Here is a 20,551-nt window from a genome sequence, read left to right as displayed (position 1 = left end):
TGACTTGCAATGGGTGTGTTACAGCCATAATAAATTGTACAGAGTATGCCAGTAGCGACTTGTGAATGACACAACAAAAAGAAAAATCGTTCCTCACCTTGCCTGCTGTTACAGGAATACAGGTTGTGCAAGGCGTTGTCTTGAAAGTATTTGCTTTGCTTGGGAGGAGAGAAAAAAGCAGGAAGAGAAACTTAAATAGAAGGAATCTATATGTACTGCTGCAAGCAATATAAAAGTTAGAGTACATAAAACTAGGTCTCTGCAGACAATAGGTAGGTAAATAACCATGCACCTCAATGCTAAAGATGATGATATTTAATTCCAAATAAAATCTATTACTGTTGAACTCTGAGTGTATTGACAAAGGCTTCGTTCTCTTCAGTAGGTTCAATAGTACTGGGTGAGGAGAGGAAAGAAAAAAAAAATCTGTGCATTTGAACTTTTTTTAAAGAAACCAGCAGAAAAAAAATTCAGTGAATTGATCTTTCTCAGCATAACTTTATGAAGGGCAGCATGGCTAAGGAAAAAAATGTTTTTCCTTCTAAAAGAAAAATGTCACCCTCTCACCTACCATTCATAATCTCCTAAGTACTTGATTGCTAGGTGTATAGATAGAGGGTTTGAAAACACAGAATCATTTCTAGACTGTTACTGATCTCTTTAGCGCCTTTTGTAAAGTCACTTCATTTTTGCTTCACCTTTGCCATCTGCAGAAGATTTTTCTGGTGGAAAACACCATTTAAGAGCTATTTTCTGTATTTACTTGCAGAAGCTGTTCCACACAGCAGAGAGCATTTTCCCTTCCTGACCTTCTCCTTGGCAGGGGCAGAGCACACAGGACGAAGCTCAGGCATGTGCAGCAGCCCCCGAGGGAGGTGGGGAAGGCTTCTTGGTGGTGGGACACTTGGTCACCAAGGGCCTGGCTGCTGGTGCTGCTCCTAGGCTGGCAGACTTGCAAAGCATGGAGAGACCACTGAGTGCCCTGGATGCTTTGTATGGAGGGAAACTGGAAGGAGATGAGTTTGGAGCAGGCTCTGCAGGCTCTTTGGGGAGCAGCCAGTGGAGAAAGGATGAGAGAGCAGAAGCCGACCACTGCCTTAGTTGTGGGTGAGACGTCAGCTGGGGCAATACTGCCTTGGGCCAACTCTCCAGTATATCCAGCCAAGGGGCTGCCCTCGCTGAGGCATGGGATGCAGGCACTAACAAAATGGGTGCTAACACCTCTCCTCCTAGGCCCGACTTCCTAGGCCTGGCTTCCCCTGCGGGCCAGGCAGGCAGGGTGCTCTGGGGCAGGGGCGTCGAGCTGTCACATGCCTCCCGGCCTGGCTGAGGCTGGGGCAGGTGACCCTGGCAAGGACCCCAGTTCCGCCATCTTTTGGGCAGCGGGCTGTGTTTGTGTCGAAGCCACCAGAGCTGGGATCGAGCTTGTGCTGCAGCCACGCTGGGGCAGCTGTGGGGCCCCGCTCTTCTCCAGGCGTGGGCCCGGCCCGCAGCGAGGCCCCGGCAGCCCCGCGGGGCCCCCACTTCCCGCCGTCCTCGCTGCGCCAGAAGCGTGGGCGCTGTGGTCGCCACGGCAACAGCGTGTCCCGGCGGCGCGGTTGCCTGGTGACGGCAACGTCGCGGCCGCAGCGGCCGTGCGGGTCGGCGGGGCCACCGCCGCCGGGGAGCGCCGGGCCTGCCGGCCCCGGGGCTGCCCCGGGCCTGGCTCGCCTCAGGAGGGCGGGGAGCGATCCCTCGCACCGCGCCTCGCCGCGGGGACACGCCTTTGTGCTGTTCCCTCCAGTGACACGTTTCTCGGCTCCAGCCCCTTCTCAGGCCTGGGGCCGCAGGCGCTGCCGGGCCCAAATCCGCTTCACCGAAAAAACCTGAGCAGGCCGGGGCGGGTCCTTCCCACAGCGAGGGGCTGAGCGCCCAGCCGGCCCGGCTGCAGCTTGGCGCACGAGTTGGTGGCCCTCTGCCTGGCTGCCACTGAGGGGGGCGGATGCCGCTGATGCAAGGCAAGGGGACTAAGCCGTCCCCACCTCCATCCCAGCGAGGATTCTCCAGATTCTTTAGAGAAATCTGGCGGAGGATGCGGCCCTGGGTACAACTGGGGGGCCGTGACTGGGCAGATGTGGGCAGGTGTGCAGGCAGGCTGACCAGCTGGGGGACAGCCTTGCAGGCAGCTCCTTCTGGGGTCTCTTCACCCCATCCTCTGTGCTGCTGAGCAGTCATCGGTATGCAGGCTAGTGTGCATGGAGCCAAACGGGGCAGGGAGTTGGCCCTGGTGTAGACTGAGTAAAACTGTATGTTCAAGTTAGAACTAGATATGCTGTGTTTAAATCTTCTAAGGGTGACCACTTAACATTGGCTCTATTGTGTAAGCCTGATACTTTCTATAAATGATGCCCTTGAAGAGGAGCTAAAACACTAAGGGGAACATCTTTCCCCAGAAAGATCCAAAGGCTGGATGATTGCCCAAGAAGCATGAAGTCAGCGGAAATCGGTGTTGAGGGAAAGGTAAAGGCAGCAGGGGAAGATCATGACCACCAACTCAATTCAAGACCAAAACGACTTGCCCCCCTACACCTGAAAGGAGCATGCATGCTAATTCATATAGCAGGTGAGGCTAATTTGAATATAACCAATGAGGGGCAAAGTGATAAGAAACTAAGCAATGGTGATTACAGTAAATATGTATTCATATAGTTTGAAGTGTGTAAATACACTGAAGCTCCTTTGTGTAGTGTGCTAGCTTTGTGGAATTACCACCTAGCACCCGTCTCTGCACAGACATGAAATAGAGAAATACCTCAACCCTGTGCTTGCGTACCGGGTGAAAGAACCCTTCTGGGATAACACTGGCTGTCCAGTGCCTCCAGGACTAGAAGAGTCATACAGGAATATCTTCTTCCTTCTCCGAGGCTCCCATCACTCATGACTTGGGGCCTTCCTGGCCTTTCTGCTGTCCCCTGTGTGTGCAGTAACCTAGGACAAGGACAGATACCCATTGATTGCTGGCCCAGCTGGACATAATAACTGGTTAAGATACAGAGACTTGATCGTGTGACTCAACCCTGGATTGTACATTCTCTTTCCTTAATTCCCATAGGGAACTCACGTAATGGCAGTGGAAGGTTACTCATATTTAATTCCTCTAGAAGTTTTCTTTTTATTTAAAAATATGCAATTAACTGTTTTGTTTTGTTCATGCATTCTCACTCACATAGGAGGGTCCATGCACTTGGGCAAGGTTTTTTTAGCAGACGCTGTATCTGTCTGCATTCTTGACTTCCACACATCTTTCTCAGAATTCTTCAAAATAGTATGGCTCTAGCATTGGATGTTTGGGGTCTTCCTTGTCTTCCTCCCCCAACCTCATCTTTTATTTAAAATTCTTAAACTAATTCCAGGAAATCTAGATGAGGTGAAAGCTTTCAGCTCTAATATTCTAGATGCAAAACTTACTTAAATTCTAAAACCTAAACCAAGCAACACTGAACACTGGGAATGAAACTGAAATGAAGATCAATCACTCTCAAGTCAGTTTAGCAACTCACACAGACACGTTCTCTGTGGTCTTATCACATTCATATTAAAGGATAAATTTGCCTCTTGTATTATATTCCATACATTACACTATAATTAGAAGCTAATTGGAAGCAGTAGGCAGCATGCCAATATTTGTGGTGTTCAGAAATAATTCAGAGTTCTAGTATTTGAAGAAGAACTAGTTTATTTCACAGAGGCACTTCCAACTGCAGCTGCAAACAAAACATGCTTCTGGAGCCTCCTTCTCCCAGACTTCTAGGTTCTGGGAAGCTGAACTACTTGCAGGTGCAATGGTTAAGGATTACATTTGTAATTAAATTAAATCCATAAGGGTCACAAATCTAACCACAAAGGTGTGATTGATAGGCCTGCCACCCGCCCCAGGCTAATCGCAACATTAAGAAGCTGCAAATGTATAGTTATCCTAGCCTTGAGGAAAGGCTTAAGGGATGGTACTTGGAAAAGACAGCATGAAAGCAAGCGTGAGCCTACATACTTCTCCAAGCCAAGGCTGCCCATGCCCTGTATGCAGATAAAGGGTGTATGCCCAGTTCACAGGTTGCATTAAAATCTTAAAGTTTGACTGGGGAAACTGAACATGGTATTTTGAAAAAGTAAGTAGTTCACCCCTTCAGAGGAATAAGCATTCGCAAGAGCAGCTGATGGAGAATGTTTGCCCTGCATTTAAACCCCCGGGAAGCCGTTCCCAGCTAACTGTGGCCTCAGTTATATTCATTACCTAGTGGGCTTTTGAGTAGCAAGGATTCCCCATGTAAAGGAAAACCTCATCCTAAAATAGAAATCTGTTCTCTCCAGACATGGCCTGTTTTATATTCTTGGCTGCGATTGTGAGACAGAGGCACTGTCTACAGAACAGAGCTTGGAGCCCTTTTGTGGGGTTTTGCAGGGTAGAGCGTTTGGAAATTCAGTCACCTGTCTGTAAATATCTACCTGTGCAGTGGCACTTGATCCGCTCGTTCAAACATTGGTTATGAAATCTGTATCTTTTTAGCTCCTTCTCAATCTAGCACACTTTTCACAGTCTCATCCCCTTGTTCTCTGGGTGTATCTGTACATATTGCTGCCAGAGGCTTCATGGCTATGTATTCCTGCTTTGACTGATAAGTAACTGTTAATCACCTGTGGTGGTCCCTCACCTCTTGTTCCCTGTGTTATTGTTTTCACTTCTCATGGGAGTCATTGAAGCACTCTATAAAGGAGAATACATTATGGTGTCTTCTAGCTGCAATTTTTTTCCTAAATAGTTTCCCACGTTAAAATGCATGAAAATTTTTGAATCGGTAGAGATTTTTGTAAAAACAAGTTGTCTGAGTATTTGTGGCTGGCAATTTTACATGCCAGAAACCAGTCTACCAAATTCAACCTTCTTGTCTGCGAATAAGAGATTCTTATCTTCAGCCAGTTCCAAATAGGTTCATGGCAATGGAGAAGAAGCTAGAGAAAAATATATATTCTAGGCCCTAAGCCAATCTCCCTTTTTCAAAATCCCAAAACAGGAGAAAGAAAAGAAAGGAAAAGGAGATACTCACTTAGAACTCTTCCAGATATAAAGACTTGTCCTTTTTTCTTTTTAGCCATTGGATTACATTCATTGGCTTAATAAAATTTAAACATTGGAGACAATGAAAGTCTAGACTTTTTGTCATAGGGTCAGTAGTTCAAGTAGACTGATTTCTCTCTTGACATCTGAATCTTAATTTTCTCCCTGCTTATGGCCAACTAAGAAAAGCTGCCAAAGTTTATTGGCCAGATTGGCTCATTTAACCAGAAGTGAATATCTCACCCACACACTAAAACACTGGGGATTTCCTTTAATACAGTAGATGTCAGCTATAACAAGTCCCTATTAATAGTATAACTGAGTTGCTGTTGGGGCTGCCTGAACAGTTTTCTTTGTTTCTTGTCAAGCACCATCACTGTGCAGTAGACTCATTTAGTCTGATTGTGTCACAGGCAAGAGCATCCATCCTGTATGACTTGACCACCCTTTCACCGTTTTCTCTATGGCACAATCTGAGGCCTTTAAAAAAGTGCCCGTAAATGCAGCAGACTTGAAATAGTGAAGGTTTAACCATTGGAGTGTCACAGCAGGAATGTTGTTTTATACATTCTGGCTAATGCAAGGTGCTTTAATATCTCTGATCACCTTGCTCTGGTAGCACACCTTCTTTCAGCTGAGAGTGCTACAGCCCTTGTATTTTCTCTAGGGCTCAGAACTTAGGGTGATGGATTGTTCTGGGGAGTAAATCAGGGAGCTTAGGCTGCATGGTGTCTCTTTTGCCCTTGTTCCTTGAATGCTCAGGCTGGGGTAAGTGGTATTTCAGTGCTGTGTTGTACACCCAGGGCACTGTGCTCATCTCAGCAGTGCTCAGTGGCTAACTGTATGGGCAATTATGCAAGTGCCTTTGTCACCGACCCCAGCTGGCAGGAGTGCACTTTCTGGGGATGTTTGTGGTGAAAGATTGCAAGAGCAGATGCTTCTGCTACAGCCTTGAGTCTGGAAGCTGAAGCCCTTTGTGGCTTCCCATGTATATTGAGATGAACTTGACACCGTGTATGTAGACCAAATAGACTCCTGCTCCTTGGATGACTTCTGACTCTCCAGATTGCTCCAGGATACTGTTTATGGCTGTTGTCTAAGCTGGTGACCAGGCATGCTTGGGCTGACAGCGCTACTGGCAAGAACTAAGAAATTCCAAGTCTTAGTCTTAGCTAGAGGGGTTTTATCAGCATAAACATGGCAAATCCTAACAGAGTCCAGCACTTGTCCCTGTCGGCCCTGTTAAAAATAATAATGTGTTAGGCTGGTTGAGTAAGTGGGCTACTCACAGTCGATCAGTAAGGAAATTTTAATATGACTCATTTCTTACACTTGCTGTTAGTCACAGCTGTACTGAGCTGTAGAGAGACCTAAATCAGTTTTAAAAGGAGCAGAGGAGGAAAATGTTTCATCCTCAGATCAGCCCTCTGTTTGTCAACCACTGTTTTCTTTTGTATAGAGATATGCCGGAAATAATATTCTGCAAAAAATAAATTTAAAAAAATTAGAGGGTCATTATTATTATTTAGTTTATTTGTTATATGTCACTAATGTGAAGCAAGATTTATTTTTTTGTTTGGGTTCCTAAGGACAAAGGTCAGTTGTTTTGCCTGAAGGCTCAAGCTTTAGTCATCAGTGAATTTGTTTTCCTGGTTCCAGCACTGTCCTTTTCAGGATGTGTGTCCCTGCTATCTGAACTATCCCTTGAGTTGCATAGACTTATCTAAGCTGGAGTTCATGTCCTGACCTGCACCCAAAGTCGCATAAGATTGTGTTTTAAAAAACAAAGTCTCCTTGAAGAGATGAGGAATATATAGGATCTCTGAATCTACATACTTTATTCCTAGATCTGAATAGGTTTTGCCTTTTCACGCTACTGGAATAGAAAAATTGTACTGTCTCAGTATTTCCCTGCTCATGAGGAATCTCAGCTACTGCAAAGCCCCTAAATAGCTGCACATCAGCAACTACCTAGAATTCTGTGGAACAAGATTCTGCCTGGTCTAAAAATGCTGGAGCAGTCAGGTCAGCAGGCAGGGGCTGACAGGGCTCACACAGACCTCCTTTACTGTGAAAAAATGCTAATTTTTCTGAGGTATCTTTGAGGTACCTTAAGGTAATCTCCCTTCGGGTGAGAGCACCCACCAAACTTACCCCCTTTTGCCTATATTGGACTGTAAACCTCTCCTTCATATGGTACAAAAGTGGGAGCACAATAAACCCTTGCAGTGTATCTAGGGTTTTTTTGCCATCTTATATGTCTTTATATTGTGTGGGTGATTTTAGAAATCACTTGTTTCAAAACCTAAAACTTTGCTGGGTAGCTGCATAATGCCAAGGCTTTATCACAGAGTTTGTTTTCCATGTGTGAATGAGTTGTGTATTTCGATCTGACGTTTGAGTTCAGAGCTCTGCTGTGCTGTTACTGTAATGTCTTTGTAGTTGTGGGCTCAGTTGGAAATTGCTTCTCAACTTTTGTAATCTCCTTACTCAAGGTTTGTAAGGAAGAAGGTCTTGAATGGATATACAAGTTTTGAACATGGGGTTGTATTCTAGTTCTCATCTTGACTTCCAAGGTGAACAGAGACCTACATTTTAATAACTTCATATTTTGATACTTGATCAGCATCACAGATCCTCATATTGAGCAAACACAGAGCAGCATTTTTAAGAAGGAGCACCTGAAGATGGTTCCTGCAGTCTGCATCTGTAGGTATGTGCCTTGTGGTCCGGTTTGAAAAAGAACCGAGCACTTGCAACTTGCCATAATCTGAAGAAAGAAGGTATCCCAGAGACAAAATCCTAAAAATAGCTGCTGCCTCATAGAGGAACATATCTGTGGCATGTATAAGTGAAGACTGGTAGGCCCTGCCATCCCTCTTTTGGTGTTCTGAGGGAAAAATGTGTGTTTATATTGCTTGCCTGGATATGTGATAGTTGGTGATCATGGGGGTGGATAGGACACAACCCTATGGTTGTGTTCTTTTCTCCCATATTACAGCTACTACCACAGGGAAATTCTTCTCCATTCTCTAGGGCTGTTGAGGCCCTAAAATGAGAGGACTGTGCTCTAAATAGGGTTGAACTCTCTTCTTTCCACCAGACTCTGACAGACCTTGAACCTCTCCCTGTCCAGATCTGTAGAGGCAAGCAGTTCCTGCTGCTGTGTGTGAGGCTGAGTGATCCCCCATGAAAGGCTGTATGATAGCTGACTCTTACTTCTAGTGGGAAGGACTACCAGAGGACCAGCATACGCCGCTTCCTTTTCCTGAGTGAGAATCACCCACTTCAGGCATTAATTATTCAAAGTTGGTATTTCTGCACCATTTAGGGAGAATCTGGTGGCCTAAACGGCTCCAAGAATAGCTTCCCTTTGTTATTTTTTAATGTGAACATTTTAGTTTGCTTCATCTTCCAGAGATGTTCTTGCTAAAACTATATATATCACCCTGCTGAAAGCAGATGAAGCATTAAACATCTTAGCCCACTGTTTTTACCTGAATGTCCAGGGTTTGACGGATAGCAAACAGTTCTGTCTCTCAAGGCTATATTATCTCTATCTATGTGTATCTCCAGAGATATAGGTACAAGATTGTGAGATTTTTATAATGTTTTTGTAAACAAATGGCCTTCAAGCTGCCTAATGCACTGTGTTGGTTGCATGCTTGCTGAATGTAAGCCTTCCTGCCAGATCTGAGAGAGGCTGCAACTGCTGCAAACTCTCACCCTATTACAGAGAGTGACCAACAGCAGCCTTACTTGTTTCTGTGAACATTTCCTTGAGGTCATTGCAACAATACTCCTATCAGTCAAATAAGCAAACCTCTGCAGTGGCATCGCTTGTCTGTCTTGTTTAATTTTTGAAACATGGCTGGGAGAAAGGCTGCCAATGTAAGAGGAAAAAAAAATCAAACTGATTGTTGCTACATCCTCACTATCCCAGAATGACCACACTGTCAAAGTAACCCTTTTTCAGTGTGTTTGGCTTTTTACAGTGGGCTGTGGTCTGAGAACAATTAGCTGCACTCTTTCCTCTGGACAGTTGTTCTACTTATGCATTATTATTAAATGTTTTTATCATGTTGATGACACAGCTGGAGCCCAGCCTGAGACATATGAACAAATATATAGTAGAAGAGGATGGTTGCTCCGTATGCAGTCTCAATATGATGTGGAAAACAGCAGGTGGCTATGATGAGCTGAGCACAAGGTAAGAGAGAGCTGTGATTAGTGTAAAAAGTGTTAGTCACAGCAGAACAGCTACCAAGCCATTTCGTGCTGTTTGTAAGAAGAGAGGCTGTGAGAAGTTTAAATTTTACTTTAAGTGAAAGTGTTAGCCTTTCACACAACATCATCAGCTGGTGAACTCACAGACGGATATATATCGACTGAAATAACGGGAAGATATTTCCTACTTTCATCCTGCCCTTGAATGCCAAAAATCTGGGCCTAAACTAATAGATGAAGTATTTGGGAATGCTATAATAAAGCCCTAAGTTGCTTTCAAATTCATCAGCTTCCAGTCCTGTGTCCTCCCTGGCCCTCCCACCCCAGGGAAAAGATTTTTCTCTGTGGATGCTGTTTTCCATTAGGCTGGTAAGGGAGTACTGGTACTGCCAGGTAGCTCAGCAGGGCAGAAGACTATAGGAGAGCATGGGAGATAAAAGATGTGGTTCCACAGGTCATTGGAGATGCTATGGCAAGGGTGTTTTTCCTTCTCTCTCATATCTACCTGCCCCACTCCAACTATGTCTTCCCACTGCTTTGCCTCTGGCTCCTTTGGTGCTCACTGGACCCCTGTAGGAACTGATTTAACTAACTGATCAAAAAGCCTCACTAGTTTTACACTGAGAGAAATTTAATCAGCTGCTGAGGCCGGTGCCTGGCAGATCTCAGGAAGAGGCTGGACCATGTATCTGAGAGCAGGAACAGGAGGAAGGAGAAATGCAGAGAAGAGGGAGGGTCTTCTGTCTCAGCTCTGACCAAATGCTCTGCTCTCAGTGAAACCACAAGCACAGTCTGAGTAGAAAGGGTGATCCAGGACAGAGCCTTGGATCCTGGAGGGTTTGGTAACGATGGAATGCTAGACATCCAAATCCTACACTTCACAAAGATAAATGTTACACACTATCACAAATCAACCTCAAATGTCTAGGATCGCTTATTTCTCTATAGACGAATTAAAAGTGGAAGGTAGTCTCCTCAAGATGTCTTTAGGATTTGCTTATGAGCTATCAAGTGTTGCTTGGTTACAGTTCCACACATCTGTAGCACAGAAGTTGTATTTGCATTTTAGAAGTGAAGAAAACATTTCCCTGTGTAATATTTGATATATTAGATTGCATGCTATACTTATTTGTTTAGCTTTCCCAGGCAAATAATTGGGCCGGCTGATTTTGTCTGCCCACAACTACAGGCCTGGATAAGTTGCTTTTAGATGATGCATGTTGATTTATTTTATATGAATACAAAAGTGTTGGGAAATATTTATTGGTTTAGGAAAGTGCCCACCCTTCTCCCAGGTTACATGTGTACTTGTGAAGTTCTGCGAAAGATCTCTTGTTTTGTGTGAAGCTGTGAAATGTGGAGCTTTGCTAAAATTATAAGCAAACAAATGTTGCACGTCTAATTAATATTTTTAAATATCATGACTAGGGTTACATTTCTGCTGTGGCTTGCTTGCACTGTCTCTGATGGGATGAAATTTGCTCACTGATGTGCTTTTCCTTCCAGTGATGCGAGACATCAGCCTTTATCTAAGCGGCAGTCATGGTGGCGTCAGTGGGAATTTTGCCTGGTTTAGAGGATCTTTGTGGAAGTTCTTCAACCCATTTTTCAATGCTACAGCTCACCAGGACTGTGTTAGCATTCTGAGATATACCTTCCTGTCCACACACTGACTGCTGTCTTTCAGAGCCATGACTTTCTAAAACGTCTTTCTCCAAGTCTTCAGTATCTGTCTGTAGACAGAAATGAGCAGATGGGGGGGGGCGGGGAGTGGGGAGCGGGGAAGGGAAAGAAAAACTTAACCATTGTGGGTTTTCTTTTGTGTTTTTTTTCTCTTTTTTTTTCCAAATGTGGTATAATTGGTGGATCTGGTTTATCTTGCCTGCAGGATCTAATGGCTAAAACCCTAGAGTAGGGAGAGACCTGGAGCGGTTTGCAAGGCCAATGTTATCTTTTTATAAAGTACTAAAATCTTCCTGGTAAAAGAATGAATTTAACCTTACAGGAACTCAGCAGTACTTTTGGCACTGTCTTCCCTGAGGACTTTCAGTTACCAAATAAATCAGTGCACACAACAGCAAAAGAGCAAAGTGAAACTTAATCTTTACCTGCTTGTTCAAACATCCCAAGGCACTGCTGATTAGTTTCAGCCGAGTAGTCACGTCCGCCAGGGCGAAGAGCAGATAACACATGTTTATTTGATAGCTGAACCGCATTGTACTCTCATTAGTTGAGAATGATTCATGAGGTCTGAGAAGACTTTTCCAACTCTTTAAACTTTAGAGTAGCTAAACCCATGCCTGAAATACATGTGAACCCTTGTTCCACGCCCCGTGCCTCTTCTTACTGAAGTTGCATTCATTATTTTAACTGCCTTTCCCAGCGCTGTAAGTGGGGACTCTTTCAGCAGGGAGAAGCCATAGGAAGGCATTCAGGGGCTATGGATGACATAGTGTTTCACAGTGGGAAGCCACTGGTGTGCCCAGTACAGGACTGGACAGCACAGCAGGAGGATACTGGGTGGATAGGAACTTACCGCTGGGGAATAGCCCCCGCTCCCCTGAGTTTGCAGCCCAGGATTCCTTTCTAGATCCTGCTTTCTAGAACATGCAAAGGAAGAAGAGCAGCAATGGACCAGGGAGCTCAACATTCCTTCCCTCCCACTGGGGTGCCCACCATCTTGCTGCCCCCTGAGCCTTGCCTTTCTTCATGCATAGCAGGCAGGGCGGACAGCAGTCGCTCATCAAACGCACGTTGTGGGGGTGTCTGCTGGGTCAGCTCTTAGCATGCAGGAAGAGTCTGAATAAAAGGCTTTCTAAGCTAATACCTGTTTCTGGAACAAGCCTTCAGCTGTATATTATTTTCTAGAAACCAGTGTGTACTTCTCTATGGTCTCTTAAGATTCATATTCCTAGTTTTTTCTTCAACAAGAATAAACTACAGAATAGTAAAAGAAAAGTCAAAATGTAAGGATATGTTTTAGCAATCAATAGAATAATTTAAAATTTATGATCTCTTTTTAAATAGGTACAGAATATCAAGGCCGTTTATGAAATTTCTAATAATTAACTGTCCTACATTTCCAGACTTGAAATTGAATATGGATACTGATTTCTGAAACATTGTGAGATTGCAAGTTACTAAAGCTATAAAGCAGTTTGCAGTGTTTAATAAAGACATGTAATTAGTCCAGGAAAATGGGATTACTGTTATAAAAAGAATTTGAAAAGCTATTAGCATCACCATAGGGCCCAGTTTACATTCTACAATAAGTCACAATTGAGATAGCAGTTCATCTATAATGCTGGCACGTCAATAAGGAGAAAACATGACAAGGCTTATAATAATACTTGCCTTTAGTATAGAGATTTTCAGAAGGCAGCAATAACTTGAATCTGCTGTTACCTTAACTTTAAATCCATCTTTATTGAGGAAAAACCTGTTGAAGAATTGTTCTTTTCTCGAGGTGGATGGAATATAAAGGTTTAGGCAAACTTTGTAATGTTTGTCTTTTGCTAAAACGTATAAAATATTTTGTTCCCTCCCCTGACACAGCAACAGTCTGAGGACGTTGCTTTCACAGATGTGGCCAATGGAAGAAGTTAAAATGAGGCTGAACAATGCTCAAGGCTGTACAAGAAGGTGACAAAATTAACTGGGATGGGGGAAATCAGTGTTGACATAAATGGTGTTGGACAGAAAGTTGGGAAGATGTTACCATACATTTCTGTTGGAAAAGCAGATGTAAAATTAGGAACTTTAGCAACACCCTATGAAAAGCAAGCATTCAGTTAGGGAAGAAATTATCAAGTTGCAGCAATACAGTTGGGGAAATGGAAGACAAATAATTTCATAACAGTGTTTGGTTGTGTTAGGTTTTCCAGAAAAAATCTGTTTCTTGGAGGCTGTTGACTGGTTGGAGAGCTGTTTTCCTCTGAACGTATATGCCTTTTCTACCCACCGATTTCTCAGAATCCAAAATGCTGAAGAGTTATACAAGTTCCTAGGGCAGATAAAAAAAAAAAAAAAATAAAAAAAAATTACATGCCTGAACTGAACTAAGTACTGGTCGTTGTCGCTGGGAATCGTGGAGAATCTGAATATGGAAGAAGTGCCTTTGTCCCTGTTGTGTATAAAAGGGGAGCTGCCTTTCCCGGCGCTGTGTTTCAGCGTGCCAGCGGACCATCAGCCGCCCCCCGCAGGGCAGCCCCGCGCGCTGCTCTCCCGGCGGCTCTGCAGCCCCGGACTGACCGGAGGCTGCTCCGGGTGGTCCCGCCCGGGGCTGCACAGCCGCATGGCGGCGCCCACAGCCTTCCACGGGCAGCTTCACGGCTGCGGAGGGCAGCGGCGACCCTGCCCCGGCCCGGAGCCCGCGGCCGCAGCGTCGGCCGCAGCCTGGCGGGCGGCCCCGCGGCCGGGGTGCGCTGGGCGCCGCGCGGCGCTGGGCGCCCTCTCGTGGCTGCGGGCGGGAGCGCGGGCGGGGCCGCTCTCGCAGTAGATCACTCGTTACTTTCTGTAGGACAACACCCGGGTTTCAGTGAACGTTTTGCATTTAATCTGTTTCTGGTTTATGGGGGCGCTTTCCCAGGAAGTATTTGTTTTCCACAGGAAGTTTTGCACCATACTATAAAGGCTGTAATTCACATCTTCATGTTCTCCTTGCCCTCCCTGAGCTTGCTTTCGTGATACCCCAGATACGCTTTGGCCATTTTGCATCCATGATGAACGTCCACCTTCAGGAGCATCTTGAGCGAGGCTGCTCAGGAAGCCATCTTCAGAGAGGAGAAGGGGAGCAGGACGTGCTTGAGCTAAGCTCTCACCAGCTATCGCATTAGAAACAGGAGTCTGATGATTTGGGTTGCATACTTTAGGTGTGCGCTTCTCTTCTGATCAAGGCATTGACATTTTCACTGGGATAGGAAAGATTTCTGACCACCCCAAATGCTTCTGTGAAACAGCTTTTTATGGAGCATTTTCCCTTTTCATGAGAAACAGGTAGCGCTTACTGGTGTTGCTGATACTACAGGCAAACTGAAAGGATCATTTGTGATCCTGCGTGGAAGTGACTCTTCTACACAGTGGTGGCCCCAAGGCAACCCTTGTCATGGAGTTGCTAGGCTGAAGCTGGAGGTTGGCCCTGTCCTTATGGCGTACAAGCAGACGTTCAGCCTCACTAGAGTCTGTGAAGACTGTCAGAGGGTGGCAACATTCATCTCAACTTTATCTCATAACTTAGCTGTAATTAAATCCAGTCCTGAAAGCCTTGGTTTGGAAACTGTGAAAAATGGGCTCTCTCTCTCACATCTCTAACCAAAAGTGGGCATAAATAATTGATAATAGATCAAATTTGCTGAAGTATATAAAGGATATAATCTGTCTTCTTGCCAGTTATTATGTTGAATAACTGAAAGGTTTTAGTGGAGACAGATGACAACATTTAACGTCAGTCACTTTGTGCACGTTGTTCTTATCTTTGCCTGTAATTTGAAAATTGTGTTGGGGGCTAAAGGAGATTAGCAATAGGAAAATGAATACCGGGGAAACCAGTATATCTCTCCAAAATGGAAGAAAATGGAATAACATGTCTAGCACATGTCATAATAGCCCTGAGGAAGCTTCCCAGGTTGCCCTCCAGCTGGGAGCCTGCCAGTGCTTGTGCAGGGTCTAGCAGGGACTTCAAGGCTGCTGTGCTCTGGGGCATGCCTCGGCCGTGTCCACGTGTCCGTGTTTCTCTATCCATAGAGAAACTGCCGTGCCAGCATCATTGCTCTTTTGAAGAGAAGGTAGCTCTTCACCAGCCTCCAGATGCTAAAGGCTACAAAATAGCTGAACCAGAGATGATATGCCTGTTAATTTGTATTTTTCCAGTTATATCACTTGGCTTAAATAAAAAATTACCTCTTCTCACACACCTGTCTTCTTAAGAGGAGCGAAGCATGGAAGATGATGGCTGTATCTTAGATATGGGTATGAGTGTGACACAAGTTAATGTCAATGAAGTAATGAGGCAATTTCCTCTCTTTTTGTCAGACTTTTCCTGTAATTAGAAGCTATTTTGTAACTTGCTTTCCATGTTTCATTTAGGTGCTCATGCTCTTTAGATGGTAGGAATGAGACATTGTGCACAAGCAATACTTGGTTATATCAGGTGTCATTTGAAAATTAGTAACATACATTTAGCTTTTCTGATCTTAATCTCAACACATTTTTGAGTAAAGCCCTGCTAGTTTGGGGCTTTTGCTTATGGTGGTTAGCATCACAGCAGCATCTTCTACTTTCACCTTCTGATTTAATACATCAGCTCAGTGGGTGAAATCCTGTCTCTTTTGAAAACAATGGTAAGACTCCCTTTCACATTAGCAGGTTGGATTTCACCCTTTGGTTTTAACAGCCGCTGTAACACATTTTATGATACATTTAACCTTCCATGCTCCTCCCACTAGACTCTGAATTGGAAGAGTTGAGTATGTCTGGTAGTTGGTAAGCAGATTGCTAAAAGTACTTGAAGGCCTCTGCATTTAAAAACAGATACAAGAGGGTGATTGCAAATTAATCCAGCCAAAAAACACATCTTAGGGACAGGGCTGGTTTTGCTTAAGCAGGAGGCCTGCAACTTGCGTTTTTTCATTGTTAATGGTATAAAGTTCTTGTTGCCTTCTGCTGTAAACAGTTTTGCTCTAATAAATGTCAGAGTTTGTGTTTATATTTAAGAAGAAAAAAACCTGTGATTTTTATTGCTAAACCCCTTTCTGTGGTCTGACTTTGGCAGCCTGCCTTCCTAGTATGCAATCTGGGTTGAAACCAGAAACCTTGAACAATGTAACGCAGTTATTGACTTTGCTTTCAGTGCTTTTATTGCTTCTTTAAAAGGTGTGCAGTCAAATGAAAACAATAATGTTAATTCAAAGCCACAGCCGCTATTTTCACAAGGAAGCTGAAAGATAGTTGTAGAGAAACCTGTATTTTCTGCTTATTATTAACAAAGTCACAGTTCTGGAAACCTTTGTGAAACTTGTGCTGAATTTAATCTTGCTTCTGAAGCTGTCTTCCTAGAATATGTAAATATGTAAACCCAAGAAACTGAAAAAGAAGAGGAGGGAATGGAGCAAGTCAAAGTAATTTGCATTTATTGTTGGAGTTATTTTGTTTGAGATGCTCTGATCAGAGAAGTAGGGTACAGAAATGTCAAGTCATTTGTAAATCAGAGGTGTACAAGTACTGCTACTACCTCTTATCTCTCCACTGCCGTGTTTCATGACTAACAATGCGAAGCACGGATTTAACTAGGAGGAAGCTATGTTCATCCCTTTGCAAACAGTAATATGATTATCAACCCTCTATGCAATATTATGATGTATTTGAAACTTTCTTTATGAATAATTTTTATGCTGAAAATAATTATGTCCTAAATTAGATCCAAATCACTTTTGGTCTTTCTAGCTGTGGGATGTTTTATGGGTGAACTGAAATCTCCTGATACTATGGAAATAATCACTGTGTAAGGTTGAGCTATGCTCCTTTGTAATGTCACCATTTAGGGTATGCAAATGGCTTAAAGTATTATGTAAAAATTTGTATTCTCTTTCCTCTTTATTTTGAAGTAACAATCTTAGCACCCTAATCAATGGCTATTACGGTGTTTTGTGCGCAGCAGTCCTTTGTGCATTGTTACATTTAAGTAGAACTGAACTTCCCTAGTCTGTAAAAATTGTTCGTATTTATTCAGGGCATCACAAAACATCTACTACTCTTGAACCTCACTGAATGCATCTCTGTCGGTCTCAGCTTGACTTAGTTTTTCTTCCTTTTTTAAAAAAATTATTATTCTATAGCCTTTTTCTATCCTGGGCTGCTAAATAATGGTCTAATAAGGAAAAAGTTGTGCCAAATGATTACTTGATTTGTCAAAAAAAAAATAAATTCTACTGATTCCTTGCCTGGCCTGTTATGTTACGTTACAATGACGCATTCATTTCTGCTCTTCATTCGCACTTCTTAATTTTATGGGCAAAGGCTGGAAGAAGTCATATCTCTGAGCGTGGTGCAATACGCATTCAAAGCAATATTCCCACCCACTTAAGTGGAAATATCCAGATGCTTAAATGTCTGCTTGACTGAGGTGGGAACACTGAGGTTGACTTGTTTTCCTTGGAGGGAAAACATTTGGGGAGGAATCCAAAACCAGATTAATTAAATAGCAAATCTCCTGTGGAGAGGCTGTTGGTGTTTAAAGATGGAATTCTGCCAACAGTAACAAAAGATCCTATTTTTTGTTTGGCTTTTTTTGAACAAAGAAGTTTCAAATTTAATTGGTTCTTTTGCCAGGTAAAGTTCAATTACAGTGAGAAATTTTGTTAATGCAGATGTTGTTGTGTGTGTTTTGTATATCCATGTCCTTGAAATGTGGTTGTTATAGCAACGGGCTTAACTATTAAACAGGTTTCAGCCTTATATCTGCTTCACAGCATATAATGTAATTAGGTTTTTGCAGCATCTTTAAATATCATGCTAGCTAGTAAAGGATATGACTGTTGCTTGCCTCCCTCAGTAAATTAGCTATAGGTTATTATTGTTTCCCCAAAGGCATTATCTCTAGAATGTGTGCATTATTAGTCTGCCTAATTTCCTTCTGCCTGAGAGGCAATGTGAAAAAAAAATATTTAATCTACATATGCAGTGTTAAAATGTGAAAAAATGTTTAGATTTCAAAGGGCTTGCAACACTGATAATTCAGAAAAAACAGATTCCAACTGTAGACTTTTAGCATTTGAAAGTCTTAACCAAACTCTGCATCTGCACTTCATAATTCACTGCTCAGTGCTAGCTATCACTGTGATCACATTGCTCCAAGCCTGTTCTGCAGACTCTGTTCTCAGCACAGGATAGAGTGAAACAAACAGTCTGGTGAAATAAATACTTTTGAGATGTCATATTGGATCTGCTTTTCCCTTAAAATTCTCTTGAAATTAAACTCTTCTGTGCTGTGTGAGTTTTGAGCTGAAAATTAACCTCAAAATAACAGAATTACCTGTGTTAGGATCAGGTGGTGGGAGTTATCACTAAAACCTATTTTCCCTCTCAACCACTAATAACGAGGAAGGGAAGGGTGGGGAAGTGAAGGGAGAAACCTTCAATTTCTGTTTGTGTCAACAGATGTTCCCCAGACAGGAGTAACGCAGCTGTGGAGAACTTTTTACAAGAGGCACCTTGGTGCCCGTGGTGATGCAGAGCTCCCTCTGTGCAGGAGCTCCGGGGGCTGGGTGCACCGGTGGTGTTGGGGCACAGGTACCCTTGTGACAGGGCCAGCCCTACCCCTCTGGTCACAGCTCTGGGGAGGACAGCCTGCAGAAGGCTCTCCCACCCACTGCACCCTGTGCTCCCAAGCCAGTCCCACACACGGTTGATGGGGTGCCAGGCCACAGGGATGGGGAGCTGAGCCGTGATGAAATGCAGTGTTCAATTGTCAAAAAACGGGCAGTATGAGCTGCTAAAGTAGGAGCCTCTGTGGGCAACAGCTTCTTAGGTGCTGTGGTTCCTTGGGGCCGTGGAGCTCTCTTTCCATCTGATGTCCACCTTTCAGAGCCCTGGGCTTTCTTCTGGCTTGTGGATTTTTTTGGGGGGGGTGGGGCGGGTGGGGTGTTGTGTTTGGGGTTTTTTTTCCTTGTTCTTCCTTTGTGACATCTGAAAAAGGGAGATGCTGTTTAATGTGAAATAATTACTCACAGGAGGAACTGAGCTTGTGCTGCAGTTTGTACAACAGCTTAACATGTTGTGGGGCCTGTTGAGGCAGCTTTGCTGTTATTCTTTCCTTGTAAGTGAAGCATTTAACTTCCCTAGCTGCATGTTATTGCAGCATCTTGACACCAAGTCTTGTGACTAAGGGTTTGTCACTTGGATCCAAAGTCTGACAAATGCAATGAGAAGCCCTTTACAGTCCTGGGGAGAGTGGGGGGGGAGGTAGACAGGACAGGATGGGGGGCAGAGTTTTGGGGGTACCATTTTTTGTATTAAGAAGCTTGAGGTCTAATCATTACAATTACTATTTGCATGATCAGATCAACAAGCTTAGAAAAAGCAATTCTGCATTATGATCAGATAACTGCCAGTGCAAAAAGAACAGCAAAGATTTTCAGTCATGTGTGCATTTTAGCATCTTATTTGCCTAAGGCACTGTGGTAATTGAGCATATACAAATGATCTGAAATTAAATTTGCATATTTTTGCACAAACTAAATTTTTTTTTTCCTGGCACATATGGTCCAGAACTTTGCTGGATATTGATAGTCATGTTATTAGGTAGAATTGATCTGCAAGAAAAAGAAATGTTATTGATGAATTTTAATTGTATCTTTTTAATAAGTGATTTTTTTTTTTAGAAAACTTCCTGTGTTATAAGGTAGTAATAGAGGATCTATTAATGTAATGCCTGCAGGACTGTATGTTTATTCTTGTGGCACAGTGCCTGCAATACATTTCAGCTATAAGGTTCCAAAATTAACAATTTTGCAGGATTTGGATAGCTATAACTCATTTATTGCCATGTGCAGCACCCAAATCTGTCTAGGGTTGAGTTACGAAACCTGCAGTCCAGCTTTTAATGGTAATCAGTCTTCTGAGACAGTGTGTTTGGTTTGAGGGAAAAATGAATCTAGGATGAAAGAGGCAGCATTTTTTTTGTCTTTCCATTTTAGTTGTGTTAAAAATAGATGGGAAATCTCAGTCATGCCTTTAATGACTGTCTGCAAATTGATACCATAAGTTTGTAAAGAGTGTTCTGTCAGTTTAAGAAGCAGCAGCCATTGCCAGAACTCATGATACACTTGCACAGTATGACCTTTTATTTTTAAAAAAGTAGTTTTCAACTCAGCCTCCAAACTCTGAAACTTTTGGTTTCATAAATTTGTTTGATTTGTTTTGCAAATCTCTCTGCTGCTCTCTTGGTCACTTACCTCCTGTAGCCCATTCCACAGAAGGGTGTGGTAGCTGGGTATTTCTTTTTCTACTTGTTTATTGGCCTGTAGAAATCAGGCTGGTGCACTCCCCACCAGCCATCCCAAGCACACCTTCCTGCCGGGGTCAGCAGCACAGCGTTGTCCGGGGTCACCTCCATCCTTGGCTGGTGGTGTGCTGCACATCTTTGCTGGAGCAGCCTTGAAATCATGTGTTCTAGGTGCGGCTCACATTTTTTGGAGGGCATCCTGCTCTTAGGCTGTCCTGAGAAGGAGCACAGCT

Source organism: Strix uralensis, chromosome 9 (assembly GCF_047716275.1).
Source record: "Strix uralensis isolate ZFMK-TIS-50842 chromosome 9, bStrUra1, whole genome shotgun sequence".
NCBI classification, from domain to species: Eukaryota; Metazoa; Chordata; class Aves; order Strigiformes; family Strigidae; genus Strix; species Strix uralensis.
This window is presented reverse-complemented; position numbering follows the sequence as displayed.